The sequence below is a fragment of the Lissotriton vulgaris genome, chromosome 2_1 (assembly GCF_964263255.1).
Source record: "Lissotriton vulgaris chromosome 2_1, aLisVul1.2, whole genome shotgun sequence".
NCBI lineage: Eukaryota > Metazoa > Chordata > Amphibia > Caudata > Salamandridae > Lissotriton > Lissotriton vulgaris.
Genome location: NC_141687.1, coordinates 372,936,415 through 372,963,973, shown reverse-complemented (window position 1 = coordinate 372,963,973; position 27,559 = coordinate 372,936,415). Strand labels below are relative to the sequence as shown.

General features: G+C 48.6%; 1 protein-coding gene across 2 annotated transcripts in view; it reads right to left on the bottom strand.

The window, feature by feature from the left end:
- SMG6 (SMG6 nonsense mediated mRNA decay factor) overlaps positions 1-27,559 on the bottom strand; it is a 1,283,123-nt gene that overhangs the window by 490,201 nt on the left and 765,363 nt on the right. The window lies entirely within an intron of this gene.

The following is a 27,559-nucleotide window of genomic DNA, read 5'->3' as shown; positions in this document are numbered from 1 at the left end:
TTTGGTTTACCTCAAATTGTTTGGAGTGACAACGGAAGTGAATTCGTGGGTCAGATAATGCAGAAAGTGTGTGCAGATCTTGGTATCAGACAGAAATTCCTTGCGGCAAACCACCCTCAGTCAGCAGGTTTGGTGGAATGCTATAATGGTACTCTTAAGCTCAAGCTCGCGAAGATACAGGCCAGCACGGGTCTTGCCTGGCCCGATGCTTTACCCTTGGCCCTTTTGTCTACTCGAACAACTGTCCATTCCCATATGGGACTCAGTCCCTACGAGGTAGTGTTTGGACGCCCAGCAAATGTCTGGGGAGTCCCAAGGCCAAAGAAGTATTCCGAGATAGAGCATCCATTGTTGATCGATTATTTGCATGACCTCACCACTAAATTACGTGTCCTTCATCAACAGGTACAAGGCGCCTTGCCTCAGGCTTCCACTGATCCTGGCCATACCATACAACCTGGTGATTGGGTTTGCATCAAGAATTTCCAGAGATCAAAGAATTTGGAACCTCGCTGGAGAGAGTCTCGTCAGGTGTTGTTGACAACACGCACAGCTGTGAAGGTGGACGGAAAGAAAAATTGGATCCACGGTGTGCATTGTAAGAAGGTACCCTTGCCTTTGCCTTATGACCAGTGGGTCCGTGAAGGTTTTGGCGATTTTGAAGGTGAAAGGGTCCCCCGATTTGTACCTTTCAGCGATGCACACCTAGATTGGACTCGATCTGAGAAAGAGGATGATGACGTTTTACAGGAAGCTGTACCACCACATCTCAGGTTGAACACGACCAATCCAGAGACACTTTTTCAGGACCAGACTGTGCCAAATAAGACGAGATACAGTTTGAGGCCTAGAGTGGCTAAAGGCAATTGAGAATTTTTCTTTTGATTGCACTTTTCAGTAACACTGACCATCCAATTAGGTTGCAGGGTCGTGGTAAGAGTCTTAGTTTGTGACCCGAGTAGTGGCAATAGGCCTGCAGGACTTGCAGTGTCATAGGTAAGCATGGGCGAATTTTGCGAATCTGGCGTTCGCGAATTTGCGAACTAGCAATCTGCAAAATCCGCGAATTCTCGCAAATTTGCGGATTTTTTTGTTTTTATAGTGTTCGCAAGGGTTTCTGCCAGTTCGCGAGGATTTTGTACCAGTTAGCAATTGCGAACTTACTTGTCGGCACGCAACGGTCGCGACTATGTTGTTTCTACGTCTGGTTCATCATCACAGGTTCCCAGCACCCTCTGTTTCACCACTGCCACCCTCTGTTTCACCAATGCCACCCTCTGGTACATAAATGCCACCCCTCTGGTTCATCATCATCACTGTAGATTATGAGGGAAAAAGCAAGCACACCTGCCCTGCTTCAACTGACATGGATTCATTTGGGGTCGATTTATTAATGTGTCACTGTTTTAAAATTCCAGTTTGGCACCTGCTTCCTTATCTGTAATTTGCTTTCTGTTGCAGTGCAGTTTTTTTTCCAGGACCTTTGTGGCCTACTTGTAGCTATTCTATGATCCGGCTGTGAGGGTCAGAGCAGGGTCGTACAATTGTTGCAACTAGCAACTGAACTCTGGCGGGGCCCCAGTCAGGAAGCACTACAGGGAATGGTTACTAATGATGAATTTGAACTTTTGCACCTGCTGAGTGCTTTCAGTTTAGCAAAACTCGTTTTTCTGCAGAGCAAATGTAATGCCCCAAACAAACTTACTTGTGAAAGTTGATTTCTAATCCAAAAGTGATCCAAAGAAAGTCAAAAGGCCTCAAATCCAAAAAAGGGCAGGCAAATGTCAACCTGAGGAGTTATTCTGATAAAAATCATCATTTTCAGAAGGTATATGCTGCTTGCTAGTGGATTTATTGTGCAGAATTGCAAATTTTGTAATTTCGTGAGTGCGAGATTGTTGCTGCCCGCCGCACCTACATGTTCGCAATTGCGAACTTACGCCGCACGCCGCAAAATTGTATCACCAAGAAAAAAAATCCGCTGCGTGCGAATTTGCGGATTATCGGTAAATTCGCGAGCGTTCGCGGATCGCGAATTTACCGAAAATCCGCAAAATCCGCGAGCGGAACGGATTTTACGCCCATGTTTAGTCATAGGACGGCTGATAATCACAGCTGAGTGAAGAAGGAAGACTGCCACAAGCAACATTTAGAGGATGGATTCTGCTATACTAAAGAGAAATGATAAGAAGGATAAAATGAAGAAGAAATATTGCAAATTATTGCATAATAGATGTGGTATAAAATTGTGTATTTTAATCTTTTTATGTATTATATTAGCTTGTATGGGTTGGGTTACTTATACTATGCAGCAGACACCTACACCTACCTCCCATCCCGTGCCTTTTCGCACCACTGCCTCCCCGCACCAGTTACATACACTACCAGAACATGAGCAAAGTAGGAGATTGGAATATTTCAATAATTCATTCATTCATTCAATTGTTGCACCAGCATCAATTGGTGGTCAACACCACAGATTGTTGGGTTTGTGGACTCTTGCCCCATACTACGGATAAAGGGATGCCATATTTAGTTTTACCTTTTTCCCTGAAGGGGTCCGCTTGGGCTTATACATCTATGTTCTCTAATGCTTACGAGATCCAACCCCGGCTCCCTATTGGTCCAGATGGGGGTGGGGTTGATGTTAGTCATGACCCTCTGGTGAAGGGAATATGGGCTATGTCCAAATATCATAGTAAAATTAATGAGTTCCCCGCCGACGAACGACGGGCATACATTGGCTGGAACGTGACCCGTTACGTTGCTAGCCTTACAGATAGGGCCAGACGAAAGAGATCCCCGCCCATTTGGACTGTACCCCACCGAGGCCACATGTATCTCCAAGAAAATGGTCAGAATGCTAAGGCCCAATTGGGAACGAGTTCTTGTGCACATACATATACCTATGCATCTCAGACTTCTCCACCGTTAGTGTCATCTCAGGGAACGTATTTCGTTTGCCATGACAGGGCCTATACATGGTTACCAACTAATTTCTCAGGGTCCTGTTACGTGTTTTTTCTCCTTCCTCCGACATATACCACCCCTTCGGGACATCACAGAAATAGGTACAGTAGAGGCGTCATTGATTCAGAAGATACAGAAGATACAGCAGGACAGGAGGGAGGCGACTTTTTCAAAGGATTCCTCCCATCATTCTGGGGCCCTTTGGCCAATAGCAGAAACATAAGGCACCTCATTCAAGTTGTTGAGGCAACAATAGATGAAACTGTAGGGGCACTTTCAACCTCACAGCCGAGCTTCAGGCATTACAAAACAGGATGGTTTTAGATATCATTCTTGCGGACCGTGGTGGAGTATGTAAATTGATTGAATCCAGCTGTTGCATTTGCATACCTGACAACGCCCCTACAGTATACCAGGCCATCTCTAAATTGCACATGATCGCTGAGTCCATCCACCAGGACTAGGGAAACGGGTCTTTGACAGGATGGTTCTGGGGATTACTGTCCACATGGGGATGGAAGGTACTGACTTTCATTGGAGTGACTTTGGCCATTATCTTTTCATGTTGCCTCTGTCTACAATGTGGTCCCGCTATCTGCGGCCTTTGTGCCACCATGTGTGTCCCAAGGCCTGTCTCACAGAAAGCAGAAAATATGAAAATGATGTTGCAGCAACAGCTTGATGACCTTATGGCTATTGACATTGACTCAGATTAACATGAGTCTGTGTTTTGCCTGCGTAATGGCAAAAGGAGGGTCTGAGGTTATTCAGTTTTGACTCCGTTTTGTATTCCGACGCCATTTTGTGTTGCCCTCACTCAGGCAGCTTGGCAAACCAAGTGGCCGGCAAACTGCTACGTGTCAAATAACCCCCCTTCCTTGTTGTGAAGCCAATTCCAGGAACTAGCCACACTGACTAATCCTTGTCTAGACTGACTAATCCTTGTCCCAACTATCTGTTGGCCTTCAGTATTCTTTCCCTGCCTTATCTTATTTGTTAGCCTTCGGTATTCTTTCCCTGCATTATCCTATTTCTTAAGTTGTCCTTTGAAGCACACAAACACGTCTTGCCATTACTGATTGACCTATAGGTGCTGTCATTGATTGACTTATGGGGTTGGGCAAAAACACGACTCAAGGGCGACGTTCTGATTACATGGTACCTTGTTTTGAATGTTTTACTATTGGCTAATATTTGGTGCATGGGGTGTGTTTTTCTGTGGGTGTGTATGGTTATAAAAGACTGTGAGCCACGCAGTGAAGTGGCAGTCTCCTGAGAACCTACTATTGGTGTACTTCTGGGACAACTGTGCATAGCTGCAGCTAATAAATTTGGTTTTCTACGCTAACCGAGTGTTCTGTGTCTCTGTGCAACAAGGCAGGTGAACTCGGAGATTTCACGCGTGCCCTGCGCCGCCAGGCCCTTCTAGGCCCGGTTCTTCACCATAGTTGGGCTATATCAAGAGCACCACTGAGGTGCTGGATAGGCCTGATTTGTACTGTTCTCATCATATGATGGGTGTGGATGAGTGTGCCAGGTGAAAGAACAATTAATGAGATCTGGCCCCATGCAGCAGATCGTAAGGTACCAGATAAACCAACCTTGAGAGAGTATATAACAATCAAATTAAGTGACGAGCCTTCCCGCTCTGGTGAGAAACGTTCGGGACAGGTCTCTTATAACCAAGTTCTGAGTAGGCTCAATCAGAAGTCAGCGTGGCTTCCTGACAAATCAGTACGATCCGAAATCCATACTGATATGTCCCTGTGACAACACTTCTTTCCAGGCACAAGAACCTTTTTCCTTTTTCTGCAGCTACCACGAGTCCTTCTGACGCAGATATCTATTATCTATACTCAAAAGTCATGAATTTCGCCAATATACACCAACATTTTCTTTTCTTTGTGTGATGTCTGAATCGGCTATTTGTTACTCTGCATGGGGCTGTTTTAATAAGTGCTCTGCGCGCTGACGCAATTCTATGAATGTTTAGACTCTTTTTATACTTCTCATTATCTGTTGTGTTTAAATTCTGATAGCCAAGACAAGCCGTGATCATGATATGCTATAGTTACTTTTCTCTTGTTTAACTTGTGTACTATTTGGGATCCGGACTTAAGTGATGTAATCATGTTTTTAAATTTGCTCTTCAATGACTCTTTATAATAATCGAATAAAGATCGAATCCGTATAAAATAGGATGAGGGACTGGGAACACGGGGAAAGGAAAAGTGAGAAAACATGGCCTTCTTAAGAAGATGTGGATTACGGGGAGGCAAGACACACATGAAATGTGATCTGGGGACGTGTAGTTGGAAAGGAACTAGACGTGAGGCACTAGGGTTTCCCTCATTCATTCTGTGCACGGTTGTAATACTGTGGCTTACACTCTGGTCTGTGCTGCGCCTCATCGGACCGTTTTTGCAAGCTTGAGTTAGCAGGAGGCCAATACACTCCTGCTAGTTAATGTCGAATTCATCTATTTAAGGTACATTGGAACACAAGACACTTGGTTTTCATTATTGTTGTTAAATGTTGAAGAACATAGTTAGACCCATAATATGAACAATAAACCTGTACACAATTTGTGACAAAAGGCCACAACAGGGCCAATATACAACATTAATTCTCCTCCCTTGTGCAAGGATAGCGAAGTTGAAGCCTTTTTGGTTAGAAACACGGTACTGCTGGTATTGGGGGATTTCCCCGTTGCCCGCTGCAAAAATTATTTCCCTGTAAGGCAAATGCTGGTTTTGTAGCCCTTGGGGTAGATAATAAGATCGTTTTAGCTTCTGTTAACAGAGCCAGCATGTGCCACTTTACTCCCGCGTGAAGATGTACGCGAGGACAACCTGAGCAATGCTACCACTACCAAGCCTGTGAGGTGACAAGACCGTTACGGATTCTGTGTTAAACGGAAAGCCCGAGACTAATGTGTATTAATTGTTACTTTGCAGCTAGTCAACCTTTTGTTATTTTAAATGAGGTAACACTACAGTGTGCGATTAGTGGAATGTGTCATTTTCGGGGTTATCGTATACTGGAACTGCTTAATTAACCTGCAGTAATAACATACACCTTGAGAGCTCCCTCTCCTTGGAAAGGCAGAGACGAGAAATGCAAGAACCGTGCACGGTGCCACTGCCAGTATACGGCAAGAGTGAGAGCACGCGCGCGGAAGAGGGCGGGGCTCGCCGATCACCGCAGCGCCCTCCACACACCTGTCACCTTCTGCACTAAGCATAACGGCTCGCGCTTTCAAACATGCCCCAGCCAGTGGCGTCACACAAAATGATGGGGCCCACAGGCAGTCCGTGAAGAGGGGCCCCTTAGTCTCCCATTTCTCACAAACTTGCGTTGCTCTTGGTCGAAATGCCCCCCCCCCCACCCCCCTCCCCCCCCCCCCCGCTGAAGGGTTGAGCGAACCCTGAAAGGTTGTGGGGGCTGTTTAACGCCCCTAGTCCCAGCATGTTAAGTTAAATTAGTTGGATAAAGAGGGCTGGCAGAAAGTCGTGCTCTTGACACGGGGACAGCTGACGTCTATGCCTCTCGTGCAACAAGCTGGCACGGCTCTGCGTGGCATCGACCAGCGTGAAGAGGCACAAGGGGGACAAAACGCACTTGACGTGACACTTTCAAGACCTCTTTCGGATATCCCCACTTTCACACCCGCTTTCCCCATCTCTCTCCCGAGGCGTTAGTTAAACTCACCCTTGTGTCGTCACACACTCTATTCTCTTGAACAGACCCTTTCTGACACCCCTCCTCCATCCGCCCTCACTCATTCTTCACACACTTATTCCATACCTTCCCTTCCCACTTCTGATCTCCACCAGCCTATGTACAAAAGTCCTGTTTATTCCACCAGGATGGCAAAAAAACTTAGCAGTTCGTTTACTTTTTATTACTTTAAAATTCCAAGGTTTAATATAACTGTCAGCTTGAGTACAGCACAGCTGCTGCTGATACAAGGCAGGTCGCCAGACTGATGGGTCACCGGTACAGGCTTAGAAAGGGAGGGAGAAACGTAGAAACAATTGTATGTTAACATCTCCATTCAGAACTATGGCAGGAGATGCACATACGGAGCAGGCAGCGTGCAACGAGCAGTGTGAGGTGCATACAGAGCGGAGAGCACAACGTAAATTCTGAGGTGGATACAGAGCTGGGAGCACACAGTGCAGAGTCTGAGGTACATACAGAGCTGAGAGCTCACAGTGCAGTCTGAGGTACATACAGAGCTGAGAGCTCACAGTGCGGAGTCTGAGGTGCATACAGAGCTGAGAGCTCACAGTGCAGAGTCTGAGGTACATACAGAGCTGAGAGCTCACAGTGCAGTCTGAGGTACATACAGAGCTGAGAGCTCACAGTGCAGAGTCTGAGGTACATACAGAGCTGAGAGCTCACAGTGCGGAGTCTGAGGTGCATATTAAAGAGCTGAGAGCATACAGTGCGGAGTCTGAGGTACATACAGAGCAGAGAGCTCACAGTGTGGAGTCTGAGGTGCATATTAAAGAGCTGAGAGCATACAGTGCGGAGTCTGAGGTGCATACAGAGCAGAGAGCTCACAGTGCAGAGTCTGAGGTACATACAGAGCTGAGAGCTCACAGTGCGGAGTCTGAGGTGCATACACAGCTGAGAGCATACAGTGCAGAGTCTGAGGTACATACAGAGCTGAGAGCTCACAGTGCAGTCTGAGGTACATACAGAGCTGAGAGCTCACAGTGCAGAGTCTGAGGTACATACAGAGCTGAGAGCTCACAGTGCGGAGTCTGAGGTGCATATTAAAGAGCTGAGAGCATACAGTGCGGAGTCTGAGGTGCATACAGAGCAGAGAGCTCACAGTGCAGAGTCTGAGGTACATACAGAGCTGAGAGCTCACAGTGCGGAGTCTGAGGTGCATATAGAGCTGAGAGCATACAGTGCGGAGTCTGAGGTGCATACAGAGCAGAGAGCTCACAGTGTGGAGTCTGAGGTACATACAGAGCTGAGAGCTCACAGTGTGGAGTCAGAGGTGAATACACAGCTGAGAGCATACAGCGCGGAGTCTGAGGTGCATACAGAGCAGAGAGCTCACAGTGCGGAGTCTGAGGTACATACAGAGCTGAGAGCTCACAGTGTGGAGTCTGAGGTGAATACACAGCTGAGAGCATACAGTGCGGAGTCTGAGGTGCATACAGAGCAGAGAGCTCACAGTGCGGAGCCTGAGGTGAATACAGTGCAGAGTCTGTGGTTAATACCGAGCTGAGAGCATACAGTGCAGAGTCTGAGGTGAATACAGTGCAGAGTCTGAGGTGAATACAGTGCAGAGTCTGTGCTTAATACCGAGCTGAGAGCATACAGTGCAGAGTCTGAGGTGCATACAGGGCAGAGAGCTCACAGTGCGGAGTCTGAGGTGAATACACAGCTGAGAGCATACAGTGCGGAGTCTGAGGTGAATACACAGCTGAGAGCATACAGTGCGGAGTCTGAGGTGCATACACAGCTGAGAGCATACAGTGTGGAGTCTGAGGTGCATACAGAGCAGAGAGCTCACAGTGCAGAGTCTGAGGTACATACAGAGCTGAGAGCTCAAAGTGCAGAGTCTGAGGTACATACAGAGCTGAGAGCTCACAGTGCAGAGTCTGAGGTGCATACAGAGCTGAGCGCTCACAGTGCGGAGTCTGAGGTGCATACAGAGCAGAGAGCTCACAGTGCGGAGTCTGAGGAACACACAAAGCTGAGAGCTCACAGTGTGGAGTCTGAGGTGAATACACAGCTGAGAGCTCACAGTGTGGAGTCTGAGGTGAATACACAGCTGAGAGCATACAGTGCGGAGTCTGAGGTACATACAGAGCTGAGAGCTCACAGTGTGGAGTCTGAGGTGAATACACAGCTGAGAGCTCACAGTGCGGAGTCTGAAGTACATACAGAGCTGAGAGCTCACAGTGCAGAGTCTGAGGTACATAAATGTAAATGTAAATGTAAATATGCACTTCTATAGCGCGACTGTCGCTCCAAGGAGCATCCTGGCGCTTGTAGCCCGTAGCCTAGGTGGAAGGCCGGATATACAGAGCTGAGAGCTCACAGTGCAGAGTCTGAGGTGCATACAGAGCTGAGAGCTCACAGTGCGGAGTCTGAGGTACATACAGAGCTGAGAGCTCACAGTGTGGAGTCTGAGATGAATACACAGCTGAGAGCTCACAGTGTGGAGTCTGAGGTGAATACACAGCTGAGAGCATACAGTGCGGAGTCTGAGGTGCATACAGAGCAGAGAGCTCACAGTGCGGAGTCTGAGGTGCATACAGAGCTGAGAGCTCACAGTGCAGAGTCTGAGGTACATACAGAGCAGAGAGCTCACAGTGCGGAGTCTGAGGTGCATACAGAGCAGAGAGCTCACAGTGCAGAGTCTGAGGTACATACAGAGCTGAGAGCTCACAGTGCGGAGTCTGAGGTGCATACAGAGCTGAGAGCTCACAGTACGGAGTCTGAGGTGCATACAGAGCAGAGAGCTCACAGTGTGGAGTCTGAGGTGAATACACAGCTGAGAGCATACAGTGCGGAGTCTGAGGTGCATACAGAGCTGAGAGCTCACAGTGCGGAGTCTGAGGTGCATACAGAGCAGAGAGCTCACAGTGCTGAGTCTGAGGTGAATACAGTGCAGAGTCTGAGGTGCATACAGAGCTGAGAGCTCACAGTGCGGAGTCTGAGGTGCATACACAGCTGAGAGCATACAGTGCGGAGTCTGAGGTGCATACAGAGCTGAGAGCTCACAGTGCGGAGTCTGAGGTACATACAGAGCTGAGAGCTCACAGTGTGGAGTCTGAGATGAATACACAGCTGAGAGCTCACAGTGTGGAGTCTGAGGTGAATACACAGCTGAGAGCATACAGTGCGGAGTCTGAGGTGCATACAGAGCAGAGAGCTCACAGTGCGGAGTCTGAGGTGCATACAGAGCTGAGAGCTCACAGTGCGGAGTCTGAGGTACATACAGAGCAGAGAGCTCACAGTGCGGAGTCTGAGGTGCATACAGAGCAGAGAGCTCACAGTGCAGAGTCTGAGGTACATACAGAGCTGAGAGCTCACAGTGCGGAGTCTGAGGTGCATACAGAGCTGAGAGCTCACAGTATGGAGTCTGAGGTGCATACAGAGCAGAGAGCTCACAGTGTGGAGTCTGAGGTGAATACACAGCTGAGAGCATACAGTGCGGAGTCTGAGGTGCATACAGAGCTGAGAGCTCACAGTGCGGAGTCTGAGGTGCATACAGAGCAGAGAGCTCACAGTGCTGAGTCTGAGGTGAATACAGTGCAGAGTCTGAGGTGCATACAGAGCTGAGAGCTCACAGTGCGGAGTCTGAGGTGCATACACAGCTGAGAGCATACAGTGCGGAGTCTGAGGTGCATACAGAGCTGAGAGCTCACAGTGCGGAGTCTGAGGTGCATACAGAGCAGAGAGCTCACAGTGCTGAGTCTGAGGTGAATACAGTGCAGAGTCTGAGGTGCATACAGAGCTGAGAGCTCACAGTGCGGAGTCTGAGGTGCATACAGAGCTGAGAGCTCACAGTGCGGAGTCTGAGGTGTATACAGAGCTGAGAGCTCACAGTGCGGAGTCTGAGGTGAATACAGTGCAGAGTCTGTGCTTAATACCGAGCTGAGAGCATACAGTGCAGAGTCTGAGGTGCATACAGTGCAGAGTCTGTGGTTAATACCGAGCTGAGAGCATACAGTGCAGAGTCTGAGGTGCATACAGTGCAGAGTCTGAGGTGAATACCGAGCTGGGAGCATACAGCGCAGAGTCTGAGGTGCACACAGAGCTGAGAGCATACAGTGCAGAGTCTGTGCTTAGTAACGAGCTGAGAGCATACAGTGCAGAGTCTGAGGTGCATACAGTACAGAGTCTGTGGTTAATACCGAGCTGGGAGCATACAGTGCAGAGTCTGAGGTGCACACAGAGCTGAGAGCATACAGTGCAGAGTCTGAGGTGCATACAGTGCAGAGTCTGTGGTTAATACCGAGCTGAGAGCATACAGTGCCGAGTCTGAGGTGCATACAGTACAGAGTCTGTGGTTAATACCGAGCTGGGAGCATACAGTGCAGAGTCTGAGGTGCACACAGAGCTGAGAGCATACAGTGCAGAGTCTGAGGTGCATACAGTTCAGAGTCTGAGGTGCATACAGTGCAGAGTCTGTGGTTAATACCGAGCTGAGAGCATACAGCGCAGAGTCTGAGGTGAATGCCGAGCTGGGAGCATACAGTACGAAGTCTGAGGTGCACACAGAGCTGGGAGCATATAGTGCGCAGGCTGAGGTGCACAAGGAGCTGAGAGAATACAGAAATAAGTCTGAATTGTATACAGATCTGAGTATACAGTGAGAAGTGGGAGGTGCATACACAGCTGAGAGCCTACAGAGCAGAGTCTGAGGTGCATACAGAGGTGAGAGAGTATATAGTGCGAATCGGAGGTGAATACAGAGCTGAGAGCATACCATGTGAAGTCTGAGGTGCATACCGAGCAGAGAGCATACCGTGCGGTGTCTGAGGTGCACACAGAGTTGAGAGAGCATACAATGCGGAGTATGAGGTACATATAGAGCATAGAGCATACAGAAAGAAGTCTGAGGTGCCTATAGAGCTGACAGCATACGGTGTAAAGTCTGAGGTGCACACAGCTGAGAGCATACAGTGCGGTGTCTGAGGTGCATTCACAGCTGAGGGCGCACAATGTAGATTCTGAGGTACATACAGAGCTGAGAGCACACAGAGCACAGTCTGATGTACATACAGAGCTGAACATATATATTGTGGAGTCGGAGCTGCACACAGAGCTGAGGGCGCACCATGCAGATTCTGAGATGCGCACAGAGCGGAAGGCGCACAGTGTGGAGTCCAAGGTGCGTCTACAGTTGCCACACAGACTCATGAGCACATCAGGCCAGTGTGCAAAGACCGTTAGTGTTTACAAACCCTGCGATTCACAAAACACAGCGTTTGCGACAGCAAAAGGGTTTTGTAGAATGAAAAACGTGGTAATGTCCGAGAAAAAGCTGGAAAAATTGTTCAACTAGAAAAGAGGTATTTGAGGCCCATTCCGAACGGTAAATCGGAAGGGGCATAAAAGGGTGCACCCCTCCTATGAGACCCTGAAAGACAACTGCAATCGCAAGCCATTGAAAAGTTATTGACCGCTGAGTTGGGGTAGTAACTGATTCCAGTGGCGGCTCCTCCACTATGGCGGAGGAGCATCGGCTCACTGCTTATAAGCAGTGCAAGGAAGAAGAAACATGAAATGAAAATAACTTATCATTATTATCATGTTGTGCTTTGTGCATGCTTTGCGGGAGGGTGGGGCTGCTCTGCTCTCGGAGCAGAACAGGGAAGCAGTGGTTTGCCCACTGCTTCCCTGCAGCGTTGTAATTGGCCAGGGGAGCCTGGGTGCTTACCAATCACAAAGCTGCATTGCAGCGTTGTGATTGATCAGTGAGGCCTGCTACTTGTCACTTGGGTTCCAGGAGGCGAGCAGAAGCAGAGAAGCGGGACCCCATGGCAAGGTACGTTTCTTTTATTTTTTAATAATTTTTATTGCGCGACCCCGTGCGACTGCGCATATTGTGAACTACAGTTTCACAAGACACATATCATGATACATTAGTTGTACAAAATAAGAACGCCCTGAAGAAGTTCATAGTGATGAACCAAACACGCTGGCTATGTTGGTGTGCTGTAACACTGGCATCTATATGTCCAAGCACCATAAGGAAGATATGGAACATTCAACATTTTGGTTTGGACACTTTCGCAATATTATTTACTGTTAATAATGTGCTGGGCTACCCCTACCGTCTCACTTCCAACTCCCCACAACCCCCAAAAAACACTAGCACGGGCTAGTAGGGGACAGAAGGAGTGACATGAAAGGGCGTAGCCTTAATTCCATTGTTCATCTGCCAGTCCTATAATGATTTGTCACTGAGGTTGGGGGGAGGTGGTGGGAGGTGGAACGGGTGCTGTAAGTCCACTCACCTTAGGCACAACCCCTAATTACTGGAAAACAAGTTAGTCATAGGCCAAGGGAGGGTCTGGAAGAAGCAACAACTGCTCTCAGATCCTCTCCTTCCAATTTCAGTTGCCCAGTCGTCAAGTGCTATAGGGTTTAGATACCTTCACAGAGGGATCTCTAGGCTTTGGTCACAGACTGCAGTCTACCCTACGTTTGATCACTTTTGTTACTGTTAGGGTTTAAACAGTTGTATCGGAACTGTATTGTATGAAAGTTCAGTTTAAAGTGCTCTGTTGGGTGTTGTCGGTTTTCTAAAGAGACTGTTGTTGGCACATCAACTTCTAAATAGCATAAGCATAGGCACGCTATGCCCACTAAAGTGCAGCTCTAAAAAGTGTGCACTACTGCGTGTTGTTTTATTGTCTTGTGCGTTGTCATGAGCTGTTGAAACGAAACTCTATGGAATATTCAAACTGTGTTGTCCTGCCCCCCTTCTCTGCTTGCCTGGAGCGGAGTCACATTCAAACCTTCCAGTGCCCCACCTCATAGCTGATGCAGCAGATCAATTTCCTCTTCCTAATGTCCCCATTATGACTCACCACAATCCCTGTCGCTTGTTGGGAATTACCAGGAAAACTCTTCTGATAATTAATTTCACTAACCCTGCAGCTGAATACCAATAAGGTGGCTAGAAGTAAGCCACAGGCCACCTTGTGAAGTATAAGGGCTCTCTGTCAAACAAAAGTATGCATCCTGTTCCTCCGTCCTGCACTCATTTTAACTATGTGTTCGCAAAGTGAGAAACACAAAATTGCCTGCCTGTCCTGAAATTGCTGAGGAAGTATGAGTAACTCTATAGACAATTCTATCATAGCCCAAGTCTCACGGGCCCCCTGACAGATACATTTGTAATTTTTTTTACTTCCCCGTTCCACATTTGTTCTCTCTTTTTACTCTACAGGTTGTTGGTTGAAGGCTTGTCTCACTGGTAATCCTCTGGAACGGTGCCTGATGGAAACATTGATTATTATACGTGAGAGATGCTACACTTGTCATGGGGCACAAGACTAGAGCTCTTCACTTTCTGCCGAACTTCAACAGTCTTGTCTGCATTCTACTGCCACGTGCTCTGGGCCTGATAGAGTAGGAACTCTCTTGATTATAGGTCACCACAAGGTAGGCAAAAAGTATTGCCATCTTGGGGGTATATTTCTGTACAAGTGAAAGGATATTTCTCTCCTTTTTGAGTCAATTTCACCAAGGTTGTTCTGGTAAAGATTAGAGATGGGTAAGCCAGAGAATTAATTTGAAGAACTGAGCCTGAGCTCTTGGAGCCAAGGCACATGCTGAGCCGACAAATCTCTCACTTTCTCTCATTCCCCCTATTCTCCTATTTGCCTCGTCTCTTTCTCTTTCCTATTCTTGCTAGCTATCTCCCTTTCTTTTTCTTCTGCTCTTTTAGTCAATTCTCTTTCTCCATTTTTCTATTTAATCCCTGTCTCTACATTTCTTTATTCTTTGTCTTTCTATCTTTCGCCTTGTTTTTCCGTCACTCTCACTTTCTCTATGAGCCCCCTGTACTCAATTGAGAAGTTACTTTCCTTCAGTAACCCCATATCTGGTAGAGACATGATCTAGCCATAGATTCCTTACCTTTAAATTCCCCAGGCGTTAGACTGGATCTGGAAGATTTTCCTTTGAGCAATACCCCTGTAAATGGGTAGTTGGCGTCGCTCGGCTCCGTGTGACGTTGGTGTCGTCCACGCCAGAATGGACGCCTGGGTCACCTATATAGGTGCCACCTTGGCGCACTGACATCATTTACTTTTCACGACGCTCCACATTAGAAATGCGAACCATGAAGAGTACTAACATTGGCATGTTTTTAAGAAAATAGGGCCCTGAAAGGGAACATCCCTGATCTTAGAAACCTGTCCACAACGCGGGAGGATAGGTGGGTTAGTAGGGAATCTGGTGAAACCTGTAACGACCAGTCAGGACGCCAAGGGTTCATTATATTACTAAAGTGCACATCATAAGCACTATTCGACAGATTCTCTACATTTGGAATGTTCTTCCCTAACTTGGCTGCCTTTAAAGAAACATGTATACAAGAGAATAGAGAAGCCATTTTAAGATTTGAATATTATTCCTTAGGAACACCCTATACTTATCATTGTTGGGGACCCGCTAAAAAATACTATCTAACAGTTATTCTGGAGCGCATTCATTGGACATCCACCTATAAGAAAAATGAAAACACCAAGTTATTGTGTGGCCTTCCTGACTAAGACGCAGTTTGCGTCAAAACGTGTGTCGAAGATTTTTATTCTCCTTGCCGCAAGGAACAGTATTACTATTTAGAATTGTTTATAGAAATGTATAAATAAGTACTGATGTCTATATAATTGTATACATGAGATAAAGAATACTAGATTGATATGTGTCATGAACTTTTATATTTGTTTGTATTTTAATAAAATAATGTTTTTAAATTCATGCAACTAATATAGTTTTGATTGTTACACTCCAGTTGTTTTTCATTGTATTGCATTTTAAAAGCATTCAGACATAAAGATCTATGACGTGTATAAATTTGAAAATTGCCTAGGGATATACATTTTACTTGAATAGTTCCCTGCCCTAGGAATTGTCATATCAATCTGACAGGGGGTCCTTGTTATTTTTCGATTTAGTAGGGAATCCGTACATAGATCATATTTTTACCAGATATGGCATTACCGAGGGTAAGTAACTTGCCATCTGATAGAGACATCTAGCCGCCAATTCCTTACCTTTGAATAGATACCCAAGCAATACCATCCCCGGGATGAGGGACTGTGAACAATTTTCAAACTAAGTCATGCAGGACTGAGTGGCCAAAAAGGCCGTCCCTGCGGACTTGACTGTCTAGGCAGTAATGCTTGATAAACGTGCAAGGATGCCCATGTTCCTGCCTGACAGATGTCAAGTACTGGGACCTATGCAGTGATAGCAGCCTCAGCTCTGGTGGCCCTTAGGCCTTCAGGAGGATACTTCTTTGCCAGAGCGAAGCAAATCTTAATGCAGAGGATGACCCATCGAGAGATGGTCCTCTTCTGCACCACTGGTTCCTTCTTCGATCCAACATATCCTATGAGGGGTTGGTCGTCCACCCAGAGTTTTTTTGTGCGGTCAAGGTAGAAAGGCGGGCCTCTTTTTGGGTCCAGATGGTGAAGTCGCTCGTCTTCTTTAGAGGGATGCAGAGGAGCATAGAAAGCGAGCAAGGTGAAAGATTGTTCAACATTGAATGGAATTACCACTTTCAGAAGGAAAGAGGCCCTAGTGCAAGTAACCAATTTGTCAGGGAATTTAATCAGAAAGGGGGGCTTGGACGATAAAGCATGCTCTCCCTCACCATACTGGCAGATGTAATTGCCACTAAGAAGATTGATTTGATGGTGAGCAGTCGAAAGGGGTAATTATGCAGGAATGCTCCAAAGGACGCACATGAGGTAAGTGAGAACCAAATTAAGGTTCCACTGAGGCATAGTGAAAGGTGCAGATGGGAACATATGTACAAAGCCTTTCAGGAGTCTATGTACAATGGGGGATTTAAATATGGATTGGTCTGGTATTCTCAGGAAAGCAGACAATGGCAAAAGATACCCTTTCAAGGTGCCTACAGCACTGCCTGCTGGGCAAGGGTCAAAATCAAAATATCAGAAAGGGAAGCAGAAAGTGTGTCAATAGACTTTTCTGTACAATGTATTCCAATTTTCTTATACCTGCAGGCATATACCATCTGCCAGAATAACATTGCAGACTTGGAGAGGAAGGTCAAAAGCTACCAACTGCCCCTGTTCAATCTCCACACAAGAAGAATTGACAAGTTGGTGTGGAAGACTCTCCCATGGTGTGGAAGACTCTCCCATGACGCTGCAACAGAATTTCCTTCTGAAGGGCAGCCTGATTGGAGAATCAATGCTCATTTGCAGAAGCTCGGGATACCAGACTCTCTGTGGCCAGTCCCCAGTCATTAGGATGACTTGGGCCCAGTAGTTCCTGATCTTCTTGAGAACTCTGTACAGGAGTGGTATATGGAAAGGCGCACTGGAGTACCACTAGTGACAAAAAACATCTCCGAGCGAGAGCAGCCTTTGAAACTCAAGTATGCAAAACTGCTGACATTGCGCGTTCTCTGCGGAGGCAAACAGATCTAACCAAGGTTATCCTCACTGCTGAAAGAGACACTGCTCCACCTCCAAATGGAGATGCCACTCATGAACCGCTAGGCATCAACAGCTGAGAGTCTTCTGAGCTCCACTTCTCCCAGATGGCCGTTCCATCCCAGAAGTAACGCATCGGTCACTACTGTGAGATCCGGTTGGGGAAGGGAGAGGGGTCTGCCACTGTCCCAATCCCAGTTCTCTAGCCACCATTGTAGGTCTCTTGCAGTTTCCTTCAAGATTTGGAGCATGTTGGAGAGATTCCCATGATGCTGCGCCCACTGGGACTTAAGGTCCCACTGCACAGCCCACATATGCCATCTGGCATGTGACACTAGCAGGATACAGGAGGCCATAAGGCCCAGCAGCCTCAGAGTCATTCTCACTGAAATCCAGGATAGAGGCTGAAACATTGCTATCATAGTCCGAATATCCTGGACTCACCATTCGGGAGGGTAAGCCCAAAACTGCATTGTGTTCAGAATGGCTCCAATGAAAGGGAGCATCTCAGAGGGAGTCCGGTGTGACTTTGGCGCATTAATAGTGTACCCCAGCGAATGCAGGAGGTTCGCTGTGGTCTGGAGGTGGGAGACGACAGGCTGGGCCAAGCCCGACTTCAGCAGCCAGTCATCGAGATAGAGAAACACTAGCACCACTGATCTGCGCAGATGAGCTGCGACTATCGCCGTCACATTCATAAACACCTGAGGGATGCTAGTACGGCCAAACAGGAGCACGGTGGACTGGAAACGCTTGTGGCCTACTGTAAACTGCTGGTGGACAGGAGGACGGGCAAGTGAAAAATGGCATCATGCAAGTCCGACGCTACCATCGAGTCTCCAGAGTCCAGGACAGACAGGACCAGAGCATCTTGAATCTTTCCTTTTTGATGAAGTAGATGAGGGCTCGTTAGTATAGGATAGGACGTAGGCCCTTGTCCTTTTTTGGAACCAGAAAGTAGCAGGAATAAAAACAACAGACTACTTCTGGCGCCAGAACCCTCTCTACGGATTCCTTGTCCATGAGAGTCATGACTTCCTCCCGGAGAAAAATCAAATGATCCTTCATCAGCCGGTTGTAGGAAGGACCCCGTCCAAAGGGGCTACTCCCCCGACCCACCCCCCAAAGGGGGGAGGGTCGGGGGAGTAGCCCCTTTGGACTATCTGAAGGACCCACCTGTCCGATGTGGTGGTCTGTCAGTGGTGGTGGTGATGGCTGATCCTGCCACCAACTTGAGGGCCATGGTCTGGAAGGGCAAGACTAGGTGGGTTTGGTGGCTGAATCTGCCGGGGAGGGCGTTTAGAGGAGAGTAGTTGTGGTCTGACCCGAACTCTGGCGGGCCGACCCACGAGGTCAGAATGAACCATGCCAGCAGCCACGCAGTGGTTGCTAAATTTGCGTGGCTGGGTTATGGTTGGCATGGCTGAAAATTCCTTCTGTAGCCACGAAAGGCATGTTGGAGATGTGAAGTCCCTGAGCGGCCCAAGGACTTGGCCGTTGCCCTCAAGTCCTCAAAACACTCCAGTGCCATGTCTGCCTGGTCTCTGAAGAGACAGATGCCATCAAAGGGCATGTCCTTGAGCGAGGCTTGGACATTCTCCTAAAACCAGATGATCTCAGTCAGGTGTGGCGTTTGACAGCCACTGTAGATGAAATCTCTATCCAGTAAGTTAATCGTGTATAAATCACACCGAATGGCAAACTTTGCTGCATCTTTCCCAACTGACACTGCTGGGGAAAGGACGGCCCGGGCCTCCTCTGGGACCTCTGACAGCACTTGTGCAACCGTTTCCCACAGAGTGTGAAAATAAACACCCAATAAGCATGCAGCGTTTACCGACTGTAATGCAAGGCTGGCGGAAGAAAGCATTTTCTTGCCCCCAAATATCTAGCCTCTTGGATTCCCTATCAGGGGAAGCGGAATGGAATGCACCATGGGAAAGATTCCTTGACTGCCCAGGGCTTTGTGTTAGGGTGGGAAGGAAGAAAATGTGGGTCGTCCGGAGCAGAGCAGTGGCGGCAGGCAGGAGCCCTGGTGCTGGGCTTGGGCCAGGTTTAATTTAATTTAATTGCAAGTTTATATAGCGCTAGGATCGACTCCCGGAGGAGTATCTCCGCGCTTCGACCGCTGCGAAACCCTTCCTGGCTTCCCTGAGAGATGGTCCCTTAATGGGTACCTCCAGGGTGAGACCAGGCATCCCCGGCGGTCTGGTGGGGCCGTTAGTGAAGATGAGGCAAGCTAATGCCCAGAGTTGCCGAGTGTGATCGCTGATCAGAGTGGGCACCGAGGCGAGAGAATTATCGAGTCCGCTGACCCTGGTCCAGAAACCTGCCGCGTCGGGAATCGAACCCTGGTCCCGGGCCGTCCTCTGCTCTCGGGTCTGCCGCCTCTAACCAGTGAGCCACACTACTTCACCAGTAAGATGTTCAGGGGGGCTTTATTAAAGGGAAGCAGGGTTTTAAAGGAATAAACTCCTGTTTGTAGAACCTCTGTCTAGATATTGGTCTTGACTGCCACCGAAGGAAGCTAAATGTCAAGGACCTCAGCCGCCCTTCGCACCACCATAGTATAAGTCTCTCCCTCCTCCATAGCCACGGAAGGGGGAGAAAGCATACATGTATCAATAGAGGTATCAAGTCCACTGGCCCCACCCAGTTCCTCATACCAGTTAATTTCCTCATCACGCTGATATTCTTAAGGGTCCAGCGACCACGCCCAATCTTCTCCCACTCCTAGCCTTTCAGAATAAGGCTAAGGAAACGACCTAGGATCTGGAGGGTCTGTCTGTGCAGTACCGGCTTCATGTAGTCTTGATCAGAATGGGGCTGACAACACCGGTGGGCGCCAGCGGCATCGGGAGAGTCGGAGCCGACACCAGGGAAGGCCGCAATGACAACTCTGGTGCTGGTCTGAATTAATTCCTGGATCCATAAAGGGCCATCAACGCCAGCGCAGAATTCGATGTGGTCCCCTCCAGCCCCACAGAGCCCTACAACATGCCAGTGAGGTCAGGCAGCCCAAATAAGAGGTGCATGGCCTCATAAAATGTTGGGTGGGGATCACTACGGCTCCCGGAATAGTGGGGAGGCGTATAGTCGACCCAGGTGTAGGTTCTGGAGAATGAGACTTTGAACACCAAGGTTCCTCCGTTCCCATCGGCCGACGAGTGAAGAGAAGTTGAAGCATGCTTCGACTGCTTGTGTTTTTTTGGCCTCTTACCTGAACATCCAGATGATTTTGAGTGGGAAGAGAGGACTGGGACTCCTGAAGCGAAACGGGACCATGAGTTTCAAGGAGTCAAGCGGCGCAATGTCGCCTGCCGGACCACAAGCAGCTTTAGGAACTCCTCCCTCAAAGCCTCTGGAGCCATGGCCCGGCAGTCGAAGCACGCGTTTGAGTCGTGGTTGTACTCCAGACACAAACCAAATGTGGGTCCGTCCCCGACATGGCACGGTGACAGGCCCAGCATGGCCTGAACCCTGAAGTCTTTCCAAACATGGTATAACCTATACACCAGAGGGGGTCGACGACAAAAAAAAAATAATTAAAAATCGAAAAAATGCTGGTCAAAAAGAGACAAAGGCTTGCTCTCTTCACGGTTTAGAGCTTGACTGGCACGGAAAGAAAAGAACTGATATCAGCGCGCCGAGGTACCACAAGAGTAGGTGACGCAGACGTCACTTTGTCATGGATAATGCCGACGAGGTCAGGCAGAGCCGACTGACGCCGCCTACTAGTGTGCAGGGATATTGCCAGAAGAAAAATCTGCAAGATACAGTTTGACACCTGGGAACTTCAAAGGTAAGGAATCTGGGGCTAGATGTCTCTAGCAGATAACTGGATGCACAAGGTATGGATCTCTCTTGATCAATACACTAACAATAACAATCTGTAGGAGGTTCACAGAGTGCTCCCGAGGTACCATGTTTATTTCACTTGTGCCTAGAGTAAGGCTAAAAAAACTGGCCTCCAAACGTAACAGACTTCTGTCCCAATGCAATTGTGATCTACATTCCACCTTAGTTAGGAAAATGTCTTATTAGGCAAAATCATACTATTCTGTCTTGACTTCTTGTCTCATGCAATTGCAAGGGAGTCTAATGTGCTATTTCAAATCATGTTTGTTGTTTGCACAGCACCTCCGCAGTCCTTATTCTGTCTTGCAGCTCTTGGCAGACACATGAGAAGCGAATGGAGATGCGGACACCAGCGAAAAGAAGGGAATTAGGAACAGTGATGAGGGAAGAATGGAAATGATGTGATGTGAGGTTGTTGCTTCTATGTTGCCCTAAGCTGATATAAGGACACTACGTGCTATGTGGGAACAGACTGGGCAGTGGCTATGGTGGAGGAGCGTCACTCCCACCCCCCTCCCCCCAGCACCCCTAGCCAGCCTCGAAACTTGAAATAAATAATAAAACAGGCTTATTATTGTTTTCTTTTTTCGGTGTTAAGGGTGGGAGAGTCTTGGGGGCAGGGTCATCGCGAGGGCGGCGAAGAGAGGGAGTGGTGGGCACTGCTATCAGTGCTCATGTTGATTTGGACGGCGGTAGAACGGCCACATCGACATGCACACTGAGCTGTCTCCAACTCTGCTGAGTTGCTGGGTGGAGACAGATGCACAGGCTCCGGGTTTCTCTGGGAGGGCAAATTCACGGCACTCAGGCCAATCCGGACACTGCTTTTAAGCACGAGAGCAATGTCAGGATTGGCCGCAGGGGAGTCCGGGCTGCAGCGAGGACACAGAGCAGAAGAGCGGCAGTTAAGTTCTGTTCCCCCGATTTTTATAAACTGGTTTCATCGTTGTCCATTTCCCCTATTTCTAAAGACATCCGCCATCCCTCCCTCTCCCAGAACAGATGAATGGTAATGGTGGTGACTTCTTTCCTCCCCTTCGCCACTCTCACATCATTCTAGAAACCCTGTACTTGAAACAGAGGTGGGGCAGAGCAATGCCTATTATTTTTTGAATTTTGATTATACAAATGTAGAAAGCAGCTCCTCACGTGCAGGCCAGTTCCCCCCTCTGCTACACACAAGAGAAAGGTGGGGCAGTGCATGAGGGACACAGAAGGCACACAAAGATCTGGCTCGTTCCATGCTCGAGGGCTCAGGAGGAGCTCGGGTCGGGCTAGACCATGGCGTCTGGCTCGAGCCTTCAGTGGCTCTCCCAGCTCTGGTAGTTGTGACGTCGGTGCTTGATTGTGCTGGGTGGTGGGCACTGGCTGATGCGGGTGGTGGGCACTGGCTCTCATTTTAGGGAACTGGGCCTTACTTCTCGTAATCAGACTTTGACCCAGAGCAAGAGAGGGCAAAAGAGAAGGGCTGGAGAGGGAGAAGAGTGACGAAAAACAAGAATAGGAAACGATGACAAAGAGAGAAAGTCGGGATAACCGAAACATTCAAGAGGGAGATAAAGAGACGTGTATGGCGCTGGGAGGAAGGGGCATGTGGTGGATTCAAGACTAGGAAGCTTTGGCATTCAGCAACACCAGTGGCTGGTTCCTAACAGGATCACACAAACACACACACAGTTATTTATTTTTTTGTTTACAAATTAAAGCCAGCATGGCATGCAGAGCACCCATGCTCTACCCGCCGTTTGGAGTAGTGAGGCTTCACAGCGCTGATCTGTGATCATCAAATCACAAGTCTGTCAGGTACTGGAAGCGCGAGAATCCACCCAGAGGAGAGAGCTCACGGGCGGGGAGGCCGCAACCTGACAGGAAGCGCGGAAAGGCGGGAGGGGCACACGGCGTGGAAGGCAATCGAGAGGGGACCCAGGGAGGGGCGAGTGTGGAATACATCACCGGTTAGCGCAGGGTGTTACCAACAGAAACCTGAAGCCGCTCCATGCAGCCAGGCCCAGCTGGCCCGGGCAGGCCGCATAGGCTGACATCCCCAGTCGTCTTTAATGGGAGAGCAGGCTCGGAGGTGATTAATATCCCGTACAAAGACCCCATGTTCCTCGTCAGTAGGGGCCTGTGGAGGTGTCCGCTTCCTGTGCACGAGCAGCTTGTTTAACCATCCCGGCTCTGCAGCTGCTTCGACGTCACGGAGGGGCTGCGCGGATTCTTTTTTAAGGGGAGGGGGTGTCGCGCACTCAGTGTACACATCTGGGTGCGTACTTGCGTCTGAGGTATAGTTTTATAGTGTGTGTCACTGAGCACGTGTGGCTCACTGAGAACACGGTCTACCCGGCTGTCATTACAGGGTATCTGCCAGTGCGCACATATACTCGTGAGCACGGGTACCCTCGAGCTTGCATATATATGACCACAGCAGCACGAGGACTCGTGTGTAGGGACCTGGATGATATAAGAGGTGATAGTAACAGGGACAATAGGAGGTGAGAGACCGGCTTTGCCACGCAAATAGTCTAGGATCCTGCCTAGGAGGTGAACCAGTAGTACTAGCAAATCCTGGGATACCAGGAGATGAGACGGGGCAGTAAAAGGGCTCATGAATGGAGAAGGGATACAAGGATTTAGACACTGGCAACAATAAACAAGTTAATTATCTTTGGTAACGCTAGTTCTGGGGGATCTTCTACCTACCTGCAGAATCCTCACCTTGTGAATATTTCCCCAGACACCAGACTGGATCTGGAAACTTAAAAGCAATACTCCTGCATGCGGGTATGTGGCATTGTGAGGCTCAGCAGCGACACTTTCACTCCACAAGTGACGAGCGGAGACAAATATAAGTACCACCTTGGGAAGCTAACATTAGTTTCTTTCTAAAGCTTGCCTGCGCCATCGGACGCTGATCCCATCACTAATCGGCAGGGTCAGTGTGCTGATCTCTGTGTTAGGGCCTTTTCAGCAGTGCTTAATTTGTGCCAGTGCTTTCCGGTGCTTAGCACCGGCACTTAATTATCAGGGCCGGGTCTACAAAGAACACATCAATTATTTAGATAGCGCCTTTCTGCACCATGTTACTCTGGGTGCTTTTGTCATGGAACTTGAATTAACACTTCACGCCAGGAAGGCAGCCGTAGCTATGCATAATGACTCGGCAAAAGTCAATGTGCTTGAGTTTACAACTTGAAACAATGCTGGACACCTCACCGGATCGAGTGACACTGCAGGGGGGAGGAGGGGAGGGCGGGGCGGTCTGCGAGCAGTGCTCAGTGTTGCCGGCTTGGGAAATTTAAAAACCGTTCGGGAAGGCGCCAGGCGGGAAGCATCATGCCAGTCAGGTAGGTACACAATCAGCTACTGTCTGCAGACTGCACATGACATGCTGCGCTGGTACCTGGATGCGATGCCGAGAGTTAGGTGTCCAGGGTGACAGTGTCCTAGTGGCAGCGCAAACTGTGTATCGGCGGCCCGGTGGCAGCTGTGAGCCTGGCCTGCCTTCTGCCCTGCCTGAGCCAACATGAGAAAAAAATGAACGCAATCTGCAGTCAGTCTCTGTTTCACTGTACTGCCAATGTCGATCATATATTGGCGAGGAGGCCTGGGACCTTAGCAGTCTTCCTGACCCGGTGGGCGGGTCGGGACACTGAATTGGGCTGCATTTTAGTTATTGGGGGTTGGGCGGCAGAAGCAGGCAACATGCGCAGATTTGATTGCGCATTGCCACGCCCCATCATACCCGCAAGGCACAGCACACTACCGTCATCATGGTTCCACCGGCCACGGAGGCCTTTCAACTCGCTGTGGTTACTACTCACTCTGAGTGCCAGCCAGTGAGACACCCCCCTCCCACGACGACGACGTTGGTGTTAAGGGACTGACAGCAGCAGAGAAGTAGTTACCAGGAGTAGCCAGCTTCGCCCGGAGGCCAACAGCACCCAGGTGAGGCAGGCAAAGAAGATCATGGCGCACCAGGCAGTGCACTGACTTGATTGTCTGTCTGCAGTCAGAGTGTGTGTCCCGGGCCCGAACCACCACCAACAGTTACTGGCCGCCTCAGTCCACGCTTAGTAAGGCTTAAGCAGCCTGTGATTTAAGCACACAAACAGTAGACACTGTAACTAGTGTAGGAGCCGCCATGTGCCGCAGCCCGCCCCATTTCATCAGCACCAATATTATTTATTGACCCACAAGACTTCAGCCCCCCCCCCCTCCCCCGTCGTGTGTGTCAGTCCGGGACGAGACAGCTTCTGTGGCACACACACAGCCGCACCCGACCACTTCACAGGTCTTTAAAAGACCAGTTTCATGTTAATGAGGCCTTGTTGTTGTTTCACGCCTTCAGAGCCCCTGCTGCTTATTGGTTAAAGATTCAGCCCCTCTCTACATTGTGATATACACTTCTGCAATGCCCTGTATAAAAGTATCCTACATGAAGAAATCATGTATCACTGCTAAGAAAAATTGATGGGTGCAGTTATAATAATGATATCAACGTTTTGCATGTATATCAGGATGCATGCGTTCTAGGCATGATTTGTGGATCTCCATAGCGAAAGTTTTAATTTTTGTTTGTCGCACCTCTCCTACTTCCAATCCTCAGGTGGTAAGTGTCAGATGCCAAGCGAGGACAAGCGATCGGAAATGAAACAGGTTCCGCTTTTTAATACCCTGACTTTGCAAATGCGTTTTGCCAATGCTGTGCAACATTAGTAAAACATCAACAAAAAAAACAGTTTCATTGACGCAGCCGTTTATTGTGGTTGTCATTTCCATTGCGCGCACATGCATGACAACATAGGTGCGTGCATGCATCTTACACATAAACATGCTTCAGGAATGATGCAGAAATGATTTAATTTTTTAATTTATTTGTCAATTTTGGGATTCGATACCACCATGTGATTGGCTTTTGTACAGCTGTGAAGCTTAAATATTCAGTACCCCGGCCCCGATTTTTTTCTTAGCCCCCTTGGAAATTTGGCTCTAGTTGCGCCTCTGATCTGTAATTATGCCATTGCCAAGAGAAGAATGCCGAGATTCATGAGATGCTAAATGAATCTCAATTAAGTTCTTCTCGAAATCGATATGGTGGCCACAGCCTCTCATTTTAGTGTTGCTGGCCTAGTGCGCGGGTCAGTAGGGACACAGTGATTTTATTTGGGCTGGATGTTGGTTCTATAGTTGTTGGGGTTGTGCGCAGTAGGCTGCAGGCAGCGTGTGCGCACTGCGCAGTTTCATTTATTGCCACGTCCCACAAGTACAACTCCAACAAATCTGAGGGTCAGTGAGGGTTATAGGTTCAGCAGCCAATAGGACAGGTCCATGCTGAAAGAACTGCAAGACTCCCATGTTGAGAGCATCATGGCCCCGCCATGCAGCACTCCATATCACTGGTTTACTCTGTAAATACTCCCGCTGCTCTTCCTGGCACTGACTAGCCCCCCAAGCTGTACATCCCTAAGGTGCTGCTTCCCTACACCTGTGGTACGAGAATCAGCTTCACGCTGGAGGCCATTGAGGGCTGCTACTGATGGTGAGTGCTGATGTTTCAGGGGTGAGAGGGCACAGAGAGGTGATAGTAAGCAGAGCATGTCTGCACTATGAAGTCGGAGCGTGAAACCACCACAGGCCTGCCCTGTGCATGTGCCTGGTCATAGCTCTGAGCTACAGTCTCTTAAACATATTAAAATTTCTCACCAACGTGCAAAATGCTCTCAGGTGGGTGCATCGCTCACAGATCAGTGAACAGGAACTTCATGCATTGAACACATGCAGAGTTACGAACCACGTGTTCTAAGGCTGCCTCCCCCAACACACATGCTTTGGAAGGTGGTTTGCACTGCTTTGAATCCGGAGGTCTAGCCACAAAGTTTTCATAGATGTCTTTCAAAATGTCTTTGCATGGAGGCACCCATATTGCATCTGCCCAAGGTCCACTAAATGAGCCTTTGCCACCATGTGCTAGTTTTCTGGTACTTGAGTCAGCAGTGCCAGTTGAGGATGTTGGTTGGGCAATTAGAGTAAGTGGGTGGGACCACTTGTGGAAGTGGGTGGAGCCGAGGGAAGTGGGTGTGGCCTCCTAAAAAATATTTGAGCACCTGCACTTCATATTTTACAAATTAAGCACTGCTTTTCAGATGGGAAAAGAGTCCAGGTAGGAAGGAGGATTGCTGAGGAATCTGCAGTGGAATATCCACAAGAAAGAGCGTTACCGGAGGTAAGTAACTTATTCTTCTGACGGATATTTCTAACAGCAGATTCCTCACCTTGTGACTAGGTATCATACCAAAGCCTCCCTCTGTAATGGGCCTGTGGAATGACTCAGACCAAAAAGTCCTGCAGAACCGAATGGGCAAAATGTCCATACATATGGATCGGACTGTCAAGGCACTAGTGTTTTGTGAACGTGTACACTGATGCCCACGTGGCAGCCTGACAGATATCCAAGAACAGGCACTCTGCGTGAAAGTGCAGTAGTAGCAGCCGTGGTTCCAGGGGAATCAGCTTTCAACCCCCTTCAAGCAGCATCTTCTTAGTTACCG